At 35.2% G+C, this 13,912-nt stretch overlaps 1 protein-coding gene across 4 annotated transcripts in view; it reads left to right on the forward strand.

Moving 5' to 3' along the window:
- The first annotated feature begins 9,924 nt into the window (after window positions 1–9,924).
- Window positions 9,925–13,912, forward strand: part of LOC124360098 (protein SON-like) — a 30,994-nt gene continuing 27,006 nt past the window's right edge. For 2 of the 4 annotated variants that reach the window (XM_046813404.1, XM_046813405.1), the window contains exon 1: window positions 9,925–10,228. The gene's annotated coding sequence lies outside the window, so the exon portion shown is untranslated. The remainder of the gene's footprint in view (window positions 10,229–13,912) is intronic. The other 2 variants (XM_046813406.1, XM_046813407.1) reach the window with 2 other exon arrangements.

Below are 13,912 nucleotides of genomic sequence, written 5' to 3' on the forward strand. Positions count from 1 at the left end.
GACTTTTAGAAAATAGCTGTTCATATTTCATTAAATTATGTTTTAATTTAGTAATAACTTGTTGGGCACATTTTAGTTGTTCTGTTTAAAAAATGACTTTCTTTTAGTTCTTTGTTTTCGTTTATTAATTGATGTTCTGCACGTCATTATTACATAAATGTTGATTTTCAGACTCTAGTTCTTCTCCTGTAATTTCGCTGCTTCTTTTTTCTGCCGAATTTTCTATTAACGATTTTACAGTTTTCTTACAACTACGTTTATCTGCACAAATTCGTCTTTCAATGGATCCCAAATTGTCGGTTGAAGTTGGAACTGTTGGTATTTTTTGTGTTGGTAAAGAAGATTCTTTCAGTTTACGTCTGGGTGGTAGGCCTAGTAATTCCGATTTAAAATGTCTTTCATAATCACTTTCCAAGAAATTTTCCGAGCAAATTCGGGCTGTTTTACTGTTGAATTCATCTTTTTGTTTGCAAAAATGTTGCCATTGTTAGTGAAGATCTTTGTCCTTTGGAAAAAAGTGAAATGACAATTTCAGTTTCTTCGCATTATCCGAATGGTTTGTACAACCGGCAACGGCACTACACGGCATTTTAAAGAGAGACGAATACTCAATCTATCAATAAAACTCAGTAAAAACAGTCCTATACTACAAACACAACCATCGTGGCGAAAGACCGCACTACAAACAACTAACAACACTAGAGCGCTGTGTCTAGTGCAGGGCGGTCGGTCCGCGTGACGTCATCTGCCCGGCGATCCACTGCGCATCCACCTCGTGAGCGCTACCGTCTTGTTCTAGTTACCGTGCCCTAATCTCTAAAGACGCACCATTAGAATGTTAGCATTGTATTTGTCATGATAAAAAACTCGTTTCTGAAGGAACTCACAGACTGGCCTGGTTTATGTTGAAGTTACTATCCAAATGATAATGAGAATTAAAATGAATAAACATTTTTTGGTAGCGCATTTACAAGTTTTATAACATTATGATATAAGATAAATTAAATACAATAATTAATTAACACACATATAACTTTTAAAATGTTTAAAATTTTATATTTGGAAAAAAATAATTCAAGACCAAACAAAGAATTTTATTTTATACGTTGCTGGTGGAGTAATACATGTTATAAAAACGAATGCTTACTGTGGGCATGAAGAGTCATTAGTTGTTTAAAAATTGGCATATGAAGGGTAGAGCTGCTGAGAAAAAAGGACAATACACATCCTCCAACATGTATACCTACATTCATACTACCTATAAAATAAACACAAATATCCTCAAAAGTGTGTGCGCATACACACACAAACTAAATGTTTATACTAATATAAAATAATATGATATGCTCTTGGGAAAGAGTTAAAACTTTAGACATTTACGCTACCCATACAAATAAGCAAACCATACTAACATTCTAAATCTACGAATTATGAGTCAGTTATAAACTGCTCTAACAAGATAGTCGTTATTTTGAAAGTAAATACATGACATATCTAAATTACTAATTTATTTGTGCAGAATTTTCTAAAAAAAAAAAAAAAAAAAATAAAATAAACAGGATTTTGTACTTTGGTATTATTTGGAGACAACTATTTTTAACAGCTTTTTTTACCGAGAACCTAAATAACTGCATTATTAGAAATAACAGACTTTATTTGATCTACTGTGAAAATTACATGTCATTATGACGATGGGTTCTCGTTTTCTGTTTTTCGAAAGGAAGCGAGAACGGCTAGAAACAGGCCACTCTGTATATTCTATTATTTGTTATTAGACAATACATACGTACGTGTTTACGGATCGGTACTTTCCCGACCTCAGATCACGTGCCAAATCGTCCAACATGATTTGACGTTGGAATATCTGAGACGCGATTTGAGGTCGGGATAATCCGAAATTAATCTGGTCATCAGTGTTGTAGGTAGAAGCCTTCGGTGCCACTCCACACTTCTGGTGGAAAAAGAAAAACATCCCTCGAGATAGTACCCAAATTCAAGCCAGATCACGTGAGCGCTCGTAAAGGTTATTTTTTAACTTCGGTACTACTAATAAAATATTTATGGTAACCTAGTCTAAACCTACTTACATTGCGTAACAACAAGAAGTAGATATGGACAGTGTAGTCTACATCTCTTCAATTTGAGAGGAAGAAAACAAGACCCGATTATCTTAATGACATATAATTTTCACAGTAAGTCAAATAAAGTCTGTTCTTTCTAATAATGTAGTTTTTGAAATCTCCGGTGAGAAATTTCTTTTCAAATAATAGTGCCTCCGAATAATACAAATATACCCAGGATCTTAAATATTTTATATGATTTCTCCATCATCTTTATTAAATTGGTATTTAAATTTGTTGTGCTTCCAAACAAATACAAATTCTGCATTACGAAAGATCCGTTCTCAGATTGATTGTGCTTTTAGTAGATACCGGTATTTAACTACCCCCAAATTCAGTTCGCTGTTGGGTAAAATTTCGTAGAGTGTAAACACTAGTTAACTGTTATATCCTCAAATAAAGTAATATAATATAATGTCTGCGCCAAATTTCTTATTTATACCGAAGGTGGCGTTTTAAACAATGTAATTCACGAAAGGGATTAAAATTTGAAATGTTTAGATTTCAAAGTATTGACAGGTTTTTTTGTGCAGTTTGGGGAAACTTACTTTAATTGCAATTTTCGCACTTTCCATATCTCAGATTTCACACTGTTTACGTAATTTTCTAATTTACTAAAGCCAAGTGGGATAATCTATATTATATACTCTCAAACATATACATTCAATTGATATTAGGTCCCTCGTTTGATGGGTTCTATTAAATTTTAAGTTGATTTTAGACAGCAAAAAAAGAATACCGAATTTGAGTTCTATTATCTTTACTGATTTCGAAAATAAAAATAAAAACTAAATAAAACATACAAATACAGATTGGTGGTAAACAAAAAGACATAGACCATCGGTTGCACTTAGTTTTAGTTCCGTTCCACTTAACCCATAAAACAATATCTTAACGTTTGCGTTGTTGTATTAAATGTCACACAATTCCTGTTACATCCAACAATATTTATATAGAAGCAACCACAGTCATGCCAATGCACACTGAAGCTTCGTGACATAATCAAAGCCTTCTTTTTATGAACAAACCGGGGAAAAAGTTTCGGAGTGGCTATATGCCCGGTCACCGGTCTTGGTTTCAAAGAACGGGAACAGACTGTGACGCAAAAGGTTTTGAAGTAGCTCTAGCACTGTGCATTGCTATTAAAATGGCGGGTTGTAGAAAGTTTAGTTCTTTTGACCAGTTGAAAACTTTTATCAATAATAAAGAAAATACGGACCATATTCAATTAAGAATTCGAGGTTTGCTATATACTTTAAACTGTACCAATATCCCTTCTATAAGAACTTACAGTCCTGCTAAAGTCCGATAATACATAATAGATTAATAATAAAACTATTTTCGGTAAATGGAAGAATTAATTTTCAAATATCTCAAGACGAGATACTAATTTCCCTCTTACCACTTACATACAATATACTATGAAATCATAACCATTTGAGAGTTATTAGTAAATAAAACAAATGTTCCAGTTATTTTATGCTATTAAATGACACATATTTAATATGACAAAAATTATTTATAATTAATTATGATTTCTCTTAATGACTATTAATTGAAACATTCCAGTAAAATTGCGAGAAACAAAACTATAGAAACTACGACGTGTAGATTCTGGTACATGGTTAATTTTTTTTTGTATATTTCTTCTTTTTAATTTATTTAAGCTTACGCTTTTATTACATTACCATTCAATACATTAGCTGGAGCAATACAGTAAAAACTGTACAATGTTCAAACATAGATATTAAGCTGGCCATACATTAGACGATTTGGTCGCCCATCGACCGGCGAATTGATTGCTGCCAGATTGCCGACAATCAGATTGCTGCATGGGCGTCATTTCAGCTTTTTAACTGGGGTGGCAAGATCTACTGGGGGTATGGAATACCCCCCAGGTGGAGGGGGGTCCGGGGCCCTCCCCCGGAAAATTGTAAGAAAACTGGCTTTAAATTTGTTAGTATTTAAGCTTTTTCAAGCTATTTTTACAAAAATTTTACTGCTAACAACTTAGCCTAAAACAATAATTTTTAATGAATTGAGTTATTAACTAAACCACAAGGTCCACAAGTGAGGTAATTATTGTTCACTATACACACAACTCAAAAGTGTGCCCAATTTTAATTTATGTGTGCCCAGCCCGTTTGTTTTTTATAAAAGGAAAAAATCAAAGTAAACATGATCAAACAAATTTCACTTTATTCTATGTAACCAGACTGCATCCACAAGTTAGTTTTAAACAAAATGAAGCCTTCTCTTCTGGCTTGAATTGAAGTCATCAATTACTTTTGAAATGTCTATTTCTACACTCCTTTCAATAGCCAAAAGGGCTAACGAAGACAACCTCTCCTGGCCAATAGAGTTTCTAGTATATGTCTTAAACCGCCGTAAGCATGAAAAGGATCTCTCACACGATGCCGAGTTCATTGGAATTGTATAGTACAAACGAAAAAGTTCAAAAAGCATAGGGAACACACACTTTTCAAAGATGTTTGTACAAAAACGTCAGCTCTTTCTTGGATACTTTTGCTTCTTGATTCCTCCGTTCTGTTATAAAAACAGTTTAGTTCAGACAGAAGAATGTCATAGTCTAAACTATAGTATTTACACACATACTGTACACTGGCTGTGTCTATATCACTTCCACCTAGAACTTTGCTTAAGTGGTTAAGTACATCTAGGTTGTTTTCTTGAAGCCTGGCCTCTATCTCCTCGCTTAGGATATCAATAACTGGCCAGAGGATTGAAACTGTTGTAGTACTGTTGTACAGATTCAAATGGAGCTTTACTCCCACCCCCGATTTTTGAGGGAATTTTGCCCTTTCTTGGCAACTCGGCAGCTCTAAACCCGCACGTGTCAGCAATTTCTGTGCATGATTGAACAACTTGGTGAAAAACTCATCTGTTTCTGAAGAGATTGCAAACTTCAAGTGTGCTGTTTTTTACAGATTTCACAACTTCATAGGTCACACTGCTTGACTGAAGGGTCTTTGACAGTATGTCACATTGTGTTAGAACTCTCCTGAGTAATAGAAGGTCAAATACAAAGTTGAAGTCCTCCATATTTTTCAACAAAGCATTGGCTTGTCCACCACTGTCAGGGTCTGTTTCAGAAATCTCTCGTAGTGTCCGTAAGAGTGGCATCAAAATTATCTAACAAAGAACGCACTGCTTCGACACGGCAAGCCCATCTGGTATCACTCAAAGACTTCAATGTTGCTGTTCCACCACTAAAGCTTTTTGCACTTTTTTGAATGTTTTTCAAAAACAGCATGTCTTTTAGTTGATTTCTCAATGAAGTTGTAAAGACTTTGAAGCACAAAGAAGGTGTTTCTTATTGAATTTTCACGCTTGTGCAACAGCTTACAATGCACAAGTTCAATATATGTGCATTGCAGTGAATGTACATTGCCATGGGGGCTTCTTGTATAATTCTAGCTGCCACTCCTTTGTAGGGACCCCCTCATGTTCGAAGCCCCATCATAGCACTGAGCACGCAGATGTTTAATATTCAAGTCCAGTGAAATCAAAAACGTCCTTAAGTACATTTGCCAGTGTATCGCCATCAGTTCTTCTAGCACGGTAAAACCCCACAAACGACTCATGAACTTCTAGTTTATCATTAACATGTCTCAAGACAATAGCTACTTGCTCGTGCTTTGCTATGTCTTGGGTCTCATCAGCTATAATGGCAAAAACATTTGCATCTTTAACTTCTTTGGCAATGTGCAACTTAATTTGTTCCCCAATTATGGACAGAAGCTCATTCTGGAAAGTCGCTGAAGTATATTGAAAATTTTTGCGATGCTCTACAAAGAATTTGTTTACTAAACTATTATCTTTGGAACGAAGCCTCATCAGCTCCAAAAAGTTTCCTCTGTTTTTGAATCTGTAGATTCGTCATGACCTCTTAGAGCAATAGATTGTCTCCCACAAAATATCAGGGATTTACACACAAAGCCTCTAAGTACAATCTGTTTTTCTTGTACTTCTTCTGAATACTTTTGATTTACTTTTTCAATAACAGTGCCACTTTTGTCGGCTTCTCTTAAAGAACTGAGTTTAGTGTTACTACTTCGATGCGAGTTACTCTTTTCATGATTCTCAAATACTTTTACAGCTTTCTTCCATTTGGAAAACCCACTGAGTGTAAATACATTTTCTGCATTTTTTTCTTCTGGGCTGTAAAACGAACGGCAGGGCAAAAACAGAACGCTTTGTCAGTTAGAGGACTGTATTCCAGCCAAGGATACAGTTTATTACCACTCTGGCCTAAATTTCCTACCATCCGTTTTAGGGAAATTTAATTCTCGTGGTTGGAATGAGCCTTCCCTAAAAAACGCCTTAGCCAAACCTGGGCCGATGAGCAGGATCACGTTTATTAATTACAGTGAATTGTCAATTGGTCAGATGAACTAGAGGAACAGCTAGGACTCTGCACTTCATCTGTAGGAGTAGTAGTTGTGGTATCTTCATTTGTAGTTGTGGTTGTTAACTGAGCCGATGACGAATCTAAAACGTCTACTACAGCCGGTTCTGGTTCATGTTCCAAAACAACTCCCTTCTGGTAGTTCATCTTCTAACCGTTTCTTTTTGTTTGCTGGGCCTGAGCTAAAGTAGGACAGCAACGAACTCTGCCCTTTTTTGTTCTTCTGAGCCTGAAAAAACCCCATTAAGAATAGCAAAAGAACATTTAAATAATGGCAAAATGCTACTAGAACACAGAGTCCTAAACCTAAAATTAATACAAGTCTAATATAACATGCATAGGCTTTGCACAATTTTTTGATTTTGGGCGCTATTGTGTGTGACACTATTTCTCATCTCTTTGTTTTGACATCGTACCATTTGATAGGGGATTGAAAGGGCAACAAAAAAGATGCCCTGACATTTGACTTCAAGTTTATGGTTTTCATACAATTTAGGTTAAGAAATTTTAAATGGCAATCATTTTGAAACTAATGATTGAATTAAATTGGTAATTCTTCTGAATAATGGATATTGTATTAGATAAAAAACCATGCCAAGTTTGAGTTAAATCGGTCAAAACATTCTCGAGATATAATAAAAATTTAATAAAACAAAATGGTAGATATCTCAAAAACGGTGTTTTTAAGAAAACCATTATTCTTCATTTTTACTTTATTTTGATTTATCTACCAAAGTTTTGTTTTGTAATTTTGGGAAATTTTTGTTGTAAAATTTGTATCGGAATAAACACAGCCTAACAGCCAATGAGTGTAAAACAGTCATACTTTTTATTTGCATACTGTAAAACTGTACTTAAGAAGCTGTAGGCGTACACGAAAAACCCAAGTCTGCCTACATTACCAGGTTTCGAAATAGTTTAAAATTTGCTATTAATCTGGTATTTTTATTACACATAATCTTTTTTTGCCTAAAGATAAAGTTCATTTAGTGCCTTACTCTACGAGTTGATTGTAAAACATGTATTTTAAATAATTGCAAGACCATAAAAGATCTGGATGTTTACTAATTATTTTGTATGACCTTTTTAGTCATTGGCTCTTCGACACAAACGTCTGCAGCCTGACAGCCACGGCATTGCAAAAACAGCTGTCAAACACAGGAAGGCGGGAGTTATTAAAATGACAGTAACATAACCTAATTAGAGGTATAAGCTGAAATTACTTAATTTCAGGTGATTGGATGGTATCGTTGTTATTTTTACATATATAGGTTAAAGTAGTGTTGCGTTAAATGTGTAGGTTTATATGACATCGGTAAAAGCATTTAGGTGGCAAACAAACAAAAATAAACCTAGTATTCCATACCGTACTATAAAACAAGCTACTTCCCTTATATATGCCAAAAACTTCTCCTTATACCAACCAATTACACCTATAAAATGTTTAAACAACTAAAAACCATAACCGTAACAATGCAGAACTAACTGGCAGAACTAATAAAGTTAGAAGTTGAGGTTATGTTTTTTGGGGGCCATTTATTGAAATCTAGTCAGTAAAAAGATTTTCTATTTTTCAGCATTAGGCCTAGTTGGATGTAAACAAAGATGGGGAAACTCCAGAAACTGACCAACACCTAAGTTTAACCTACGAAATAAAGAAATAACTGAACTAAACTTACCATCTCTTAGTCCATGCAATCATACGACGGTTCACTTGAAATGTAATTCACATCGTACTGCAACTGCACTAATCGAATACATCTACTGAGGAGTAAGGTTAAAGTAGGCAGGCGACACGACAGACGTTGTCTGCTTCTAGCTGTAAAGACAATATACTACAACAGGTGCCCTGTTGCCAAATCTCCCTCGCCAACTGTGTATTACAGAGTTGCCGTTTCCAGACGGCAGACGAGAAGCAGCCTACATTGCTCATTCTCGCTCTTCACGCATTTAATGTTCCCTTATTTCATTTCGTAAATTCTACTACACCAATATTTCATTTTAAGTTTATGATTTACAAGTTTTTAAAAGACGTGCTATCTTTCTGTGCTAAACTAAGCAAAATTAATGGAGAATTGATAAAGTTAAAAGGTTCCCTATTGGTAGACTTGTATTTTCCAGTTTTTAAGTAAGTTATATGTAAATTATTTAGACATTTTACTTCAAAATTCTGGGGTGGCAAAATACCGGGCCTCCACAATTCTGGGGTGGCAACTGCCACCCCTTGCCACCCCCAAATTACGCCTATGGATTGCTGAAAGAAGGTCATTGTTGACTCGGCAATCAAGCAAGCAATCTTAATGCAGCAGTTTCACTTGTGAGCTGTCGAGTGGTTAAGATGGATGACGACGAGGTAGCGGCTGCTTTAATATTGTTCTTGTGTGTTGTGAAGTGAAAAAGAAAAAGAAAAGAAGAAAAAGGTTTTGGCGTAAGAACTGGTATTTAAGCAGGAATAAGTTTAGTGATATGTCGCTGTTAAAAACATTGCGCTGTGAAACCCAGAAGACTTTAAAAATTACTTAAGAATGTCTGACAGTAACTTTCAGCATCTTCTAAGTTTAGTGGAACCGTTAATTAAGAAACAAGTAACTCGTCTTATGCAACCAATAAGCTCTGAAGAACGTCTTGTGGCTACTTTGCGCTTTTTAGCTACGGGTCGCACTTTTGAGGATTTGAAGTTTTCGACTGGAATTTCTCCACAGAGTTTGGGAAAAATCATTCCTGAAACTTGTGATGCTATTGTTGAAGTACTTCAAGAAACGTACATGAAGGTGAGCATACTTATAATTAAGTACTGTTGTAGCATACAGTGGGGAAAATGGCTGCTATGTCACTAAACATTTATCTTATTATTAAAAATAGATTAATATAAAAAAAGAACATTAAAATGACATAACAATGAATGAATACAAATATGAATAATAGGCTATTACAAAGTCAATAAGCTATTACAAACATTCTTTTTTGAAAATGTTATTCGAGATTGCCGGCAATCTGATCGACTGGAAATTTTTGGCAACCACGCGGTCGCTGGGCGATCGTGAAAATGTTGGCAATCTGATACAAATGGCCCAATACATTAGGCGATATTCCGGCAATCTGATCGCCGGCGATCAGATTGCCAGTCGATGTGCGACAAAATCGTCTAATGTATGGCCAGCTTTACAGTGTTGTTATCTACTCGACTGAATGATAACTTATCAACCAAAGCTATTATATGCAAATATATTCATGCAGATCAATGGAATTTGTTTTGTTATATTTGTTAAAAAAAATCAAAAGCTATTACATACTATGCAATTAATAAAATAGTCTACAAATTGTGTTTTTTATATTTCTAAGGCAGTGGTGTAAAGGTGACAGTTATGGCTGCCCTTTCGTTACGTCTCCACTCATCGCCCGTCTGTCTAATCTACAGACGGTAGCCGGCCATATAGCCACAGCGAAAAAGTTTTGCAGTTGATGTTGACAACACAAAAAGAACTATTTGTGTTAGGTTATGTTTATGTCTGTGTAAGTAAAGTGGAGAATGATAAGGGTTGTAAAAACTTATTTGGGTTCTATAATAAGTTTTGTTTTAAAATTATCAATACAAGGCTAGGTTATAAGTCTGTGTGCTTCATAAAAATATAGGAATACATTTATAATATGATTTAGGAAGAAACAAAACTAAATTTCTGTAAGTGCACTCTAGAAAATATAAATTAAGATACTTTTAGCAACCTAAATATAAACGAAGTTATCATGGAGTGTTTTCACTTTGCCTAGTCTAGTGAAGTTCGTGCAGTTAGTATCATAAAGTAATTTTGACCATCAAAATAGTCCACCATTGTATGAGTTAGGCACTTCTCATGGACCAACTCAAAGTAGTGTGGTCATTACCATAGACTACATTTTTCAAATCAATTTATATATAATGTTATTGCCTCAGGCAAACATATAACTTGATTCCACATCCTTTGTTTTACATTGTATACATTTTGGCTACTGGCATATAATGTGCCAGTCTATAGCATAAAAATAGTCATAGACTTAACCCTTTGAGTGCCGCTGGCATTTTTCGAAGTCATATGCATAATGTGCCAGGTTGTTTTTAGCATATTTGTAAGCTTTTGGGAATAAAGGCCAAAAGATTTTCATAATTATATTGTTGTTTTTTTTGTAATTAAATGAAGAATATGAGACATATTGTTACAAGCAAAATTTGCTTTGGTAATTTGTCACATTAACGGCCGGAGCAGCAAAATACGAGTTTCGTGTTATTAACCTATTAGAATTGTCCTACAGAACGAAACAATATAAGGTTTGACGGGGTGGAAGTGAGAAATAACGAAGTTCTAGAACATAAAAAATTGAACAAATGTTTAAGCGCGGAGCAAAATTTCCATGTTATACATCCACATCGGGCATCACGTGACCTTTTGTGACCATGATTCAACCTCGTGATGACGTCATTGGATGCGGCGCCATCTTTGCAAACGTAAATGAAAAGTAATACTGAAATGAGCAGAATTTTTAACCAAATGAACAATGTTTTTCTTAAATTTCGAGCTACAAATTAATTAGTTGTTATCGAGTTGAGACGAGTGCCTCCGGCCATCAGTGTGGGCTTCGGCAGCACTTTCTGACAACGAAAGAAAAACATCCCGCAAGATAGTACCTATCAGTAAAATATCAAATTCTAGAGGGGCTGATCAGAAATATAAATTGAATTGTAATGGAAAGGCAATTATGTACCGTGTAAAAACTTAATAAATCATGAATACCCCTAATATAAATACAGTGGAACTTGGATAATTCGAATCTCAAGGGACCAATAAAAAAATTCGAATTATCCAAAAATTCGAATTAAAAAAGTTAAGAATTAAAGGCTTAAAATAATGGCACTTTACATCTTTGCTGAAAACCTTTATTGAAAATAACATGAATGGTTGTAAATGTATGTTTTTCTGTGCATTTCTACCAAGCAAAGTATGGTAAAACAGTGCAAAATTTAATCATGAATTATCTAAAAAATACACAATTGCATTATTTGTTTTTGAATAAAAGAAAATAAGTTGAATGGTGATAAGGAACATTATACAGTACAATATTATTTAATTTTTTTCGAAAAAAGTCGGAAATCTTCACTTGTTTTCTAAAGTTAAGTCTTTTGGAAGTGACAAAAGATTCTGCCATATTCAATGAATTGAAAATAGACTCACTTACGTCATTTTTACTTTCAAAAATACGTCTAAGTTCCATGATGTGCTGCTGCGGCCGCACTCGGAACGTTTATTTCCGCCCCAACTGATGACTCGCCGTCTTCGTCACCCGATCGATGCCATGTCGCTATCTTGTTTATTGTTGAGCACGTAAGCGATGATCTCAGCGTCTGTTATCTCACCACATACTGCAACATCTTCATCCACGTTGACAAAATCTTCAAACGAGATGGCAGGGTCAGTAATGATGTCCTCCCAGCCGTCAACTGAAGGTACCACTTCCGCTATAATGTCGTTGGCTTTTTTGCCGTCGTCCTCCTTTTTTACAAAACCAGCTTTTTTAAAGCAATGTTTGATCGTTTCGGACGTTACTTTGTACCAAGCTTTCTTGCACATGCGAGAGACTTGAAGAATGTCTAACTTGATTTTTAGAGCGTCGCTATCTTCAGTCAGTATGTACTCAACCAATAAACGTCTGTAAAACTGTTTTAGATTTTTTATGATCCCCTGGTCCATTGGCTGGACAACCGAAGTCACGTCTACAAAACAATAGGCGCGGAAGGATAGGGCCGAGCCGGCCGGCCGGGCGGGAGGGTGGCTAGATCTGTGTTCAATGGCCTTGCGCGATTAGAAAGAGTGCAGCGTCTTTTCGCGGGTTCGCTATAAAAAGTTCGAATTATCCAAAATAAACTTCGAATTAACCACGATATTTTTGCATTACTTATATAGAAAATGCTAGGGACCAATATAAATATTCGAATTAAAGAAGATTTCGAATTATAGAAGTTCGAATTAGCCAGGTTCCACTGTATATAAATGGACATTAATAGAAAACACTTACCATTAGTGTGTTCCACAGAATGTACAGAAACGTAAACTCTTAACATGACTGACAAAACACTCCGACACATCAATTCACTATGATTGGTCGAACTAGTGGATGGTTGATCCATGATCGTCACGCACTCACTCGATCCAATCTACAGTACACGTTATCTCTGACTTCTGACCCAGAGCGCTCAGATAACAGATACGCTATCAGTCCCAGCCGCAGATAATATTTACAGATATATCCAGACACAGCACACAAACAGAACATTAAAACATTAAGAACTTAACTATTTATGTATATACTCTCTAAAATCATGTTATTTGTCACTTGCACCCCCTAAAACCATATATATTTTTTGTTCAGGAGGATGAGCAGAATACGTTGATAACGTCAAATTCGTGATTTGCGAGGTCGACCTTTAATCTTATATTTTCCTTTGCGTTATTAAAATATAAAAATTTCAGTTTTTACATCCTAAGTTAAGTTTGAACCTAATTTGAGTGTATACAGTATTTTAAAGATGTTTTATTCTTTATACCATGATAAAGGCTATACAATTTAAAATAAAACCCATGTATAATATTGATTCTAAAATTAAAGCGAACATGGCATTTATATATATAAACAAAATGCTGTCTGGTACCTAAATTTACAGTTTATAAATTGTACTCTATTTCTCAGAGTAAAGTGCATAGTAATAGTGTAGTTTTCACAATATATCAGATAAAACATAAAGATAACACAAATAAATATGATTTATAAATGGGTACTTTGGGATTATACCGACCACACCCAGACATGAATCGTTATTTGACATTTTGCTGCTAGTGATTACTAGATTAGCGTAGAACAAAATTTCGTCAATATAAAACAGGAATTGTCTTATCGCAAACCCCTCCCCATCCTCAGTCAGAGGTCTAGTAGATAACGTGATTGTAGAGTCTCGCCGCCCGTTCAGCTGGTGCGTCACTTTGTTGTACTTCCGTGTTTTACCCCTACATTTCTCCAAACACAAAAATTCAACAAAAACAAACATTACCAAACAAAAACTAAACTCTCTATTGAAAAAAAAAAACACACAAAACTTGTTTTTATTCTTGATCACACTCTGCCACCCAAAATGCGAGTGCCTCCGGCCATCTGTCGGCCGTTGGTGATGCCCCACGCTGATGTCAAGGAAAGAAAAACATCCCTCGAGATAGTACCTATCAGTAAAATATCAAATTCTAGAGGGGCTGATCAGAAATATAAATTGAATTGTAGTGGAAAGGCAATTATGTACCGTGCAAAAAACTTAAATAATCATGTGATGGGATTCTCGAGAAAG

This window comes from Homalodisca vitripennis, chromosome 4, assembly GCF_021130785.1.
Source record: "Homalodisca vitripennis isolate AUS2020 chromosome 4, UT_GWSS_2.1, whole genome shotgun sequence".
In the NCBI taxonomy this organism is placed as follows: domain Eukaryota; kingdom Metazoa; phylum Arthropoda; class Insecta; order Hemiptera; family Cicadellidae; genus Homalodisca; species Homalodisca vitripennis.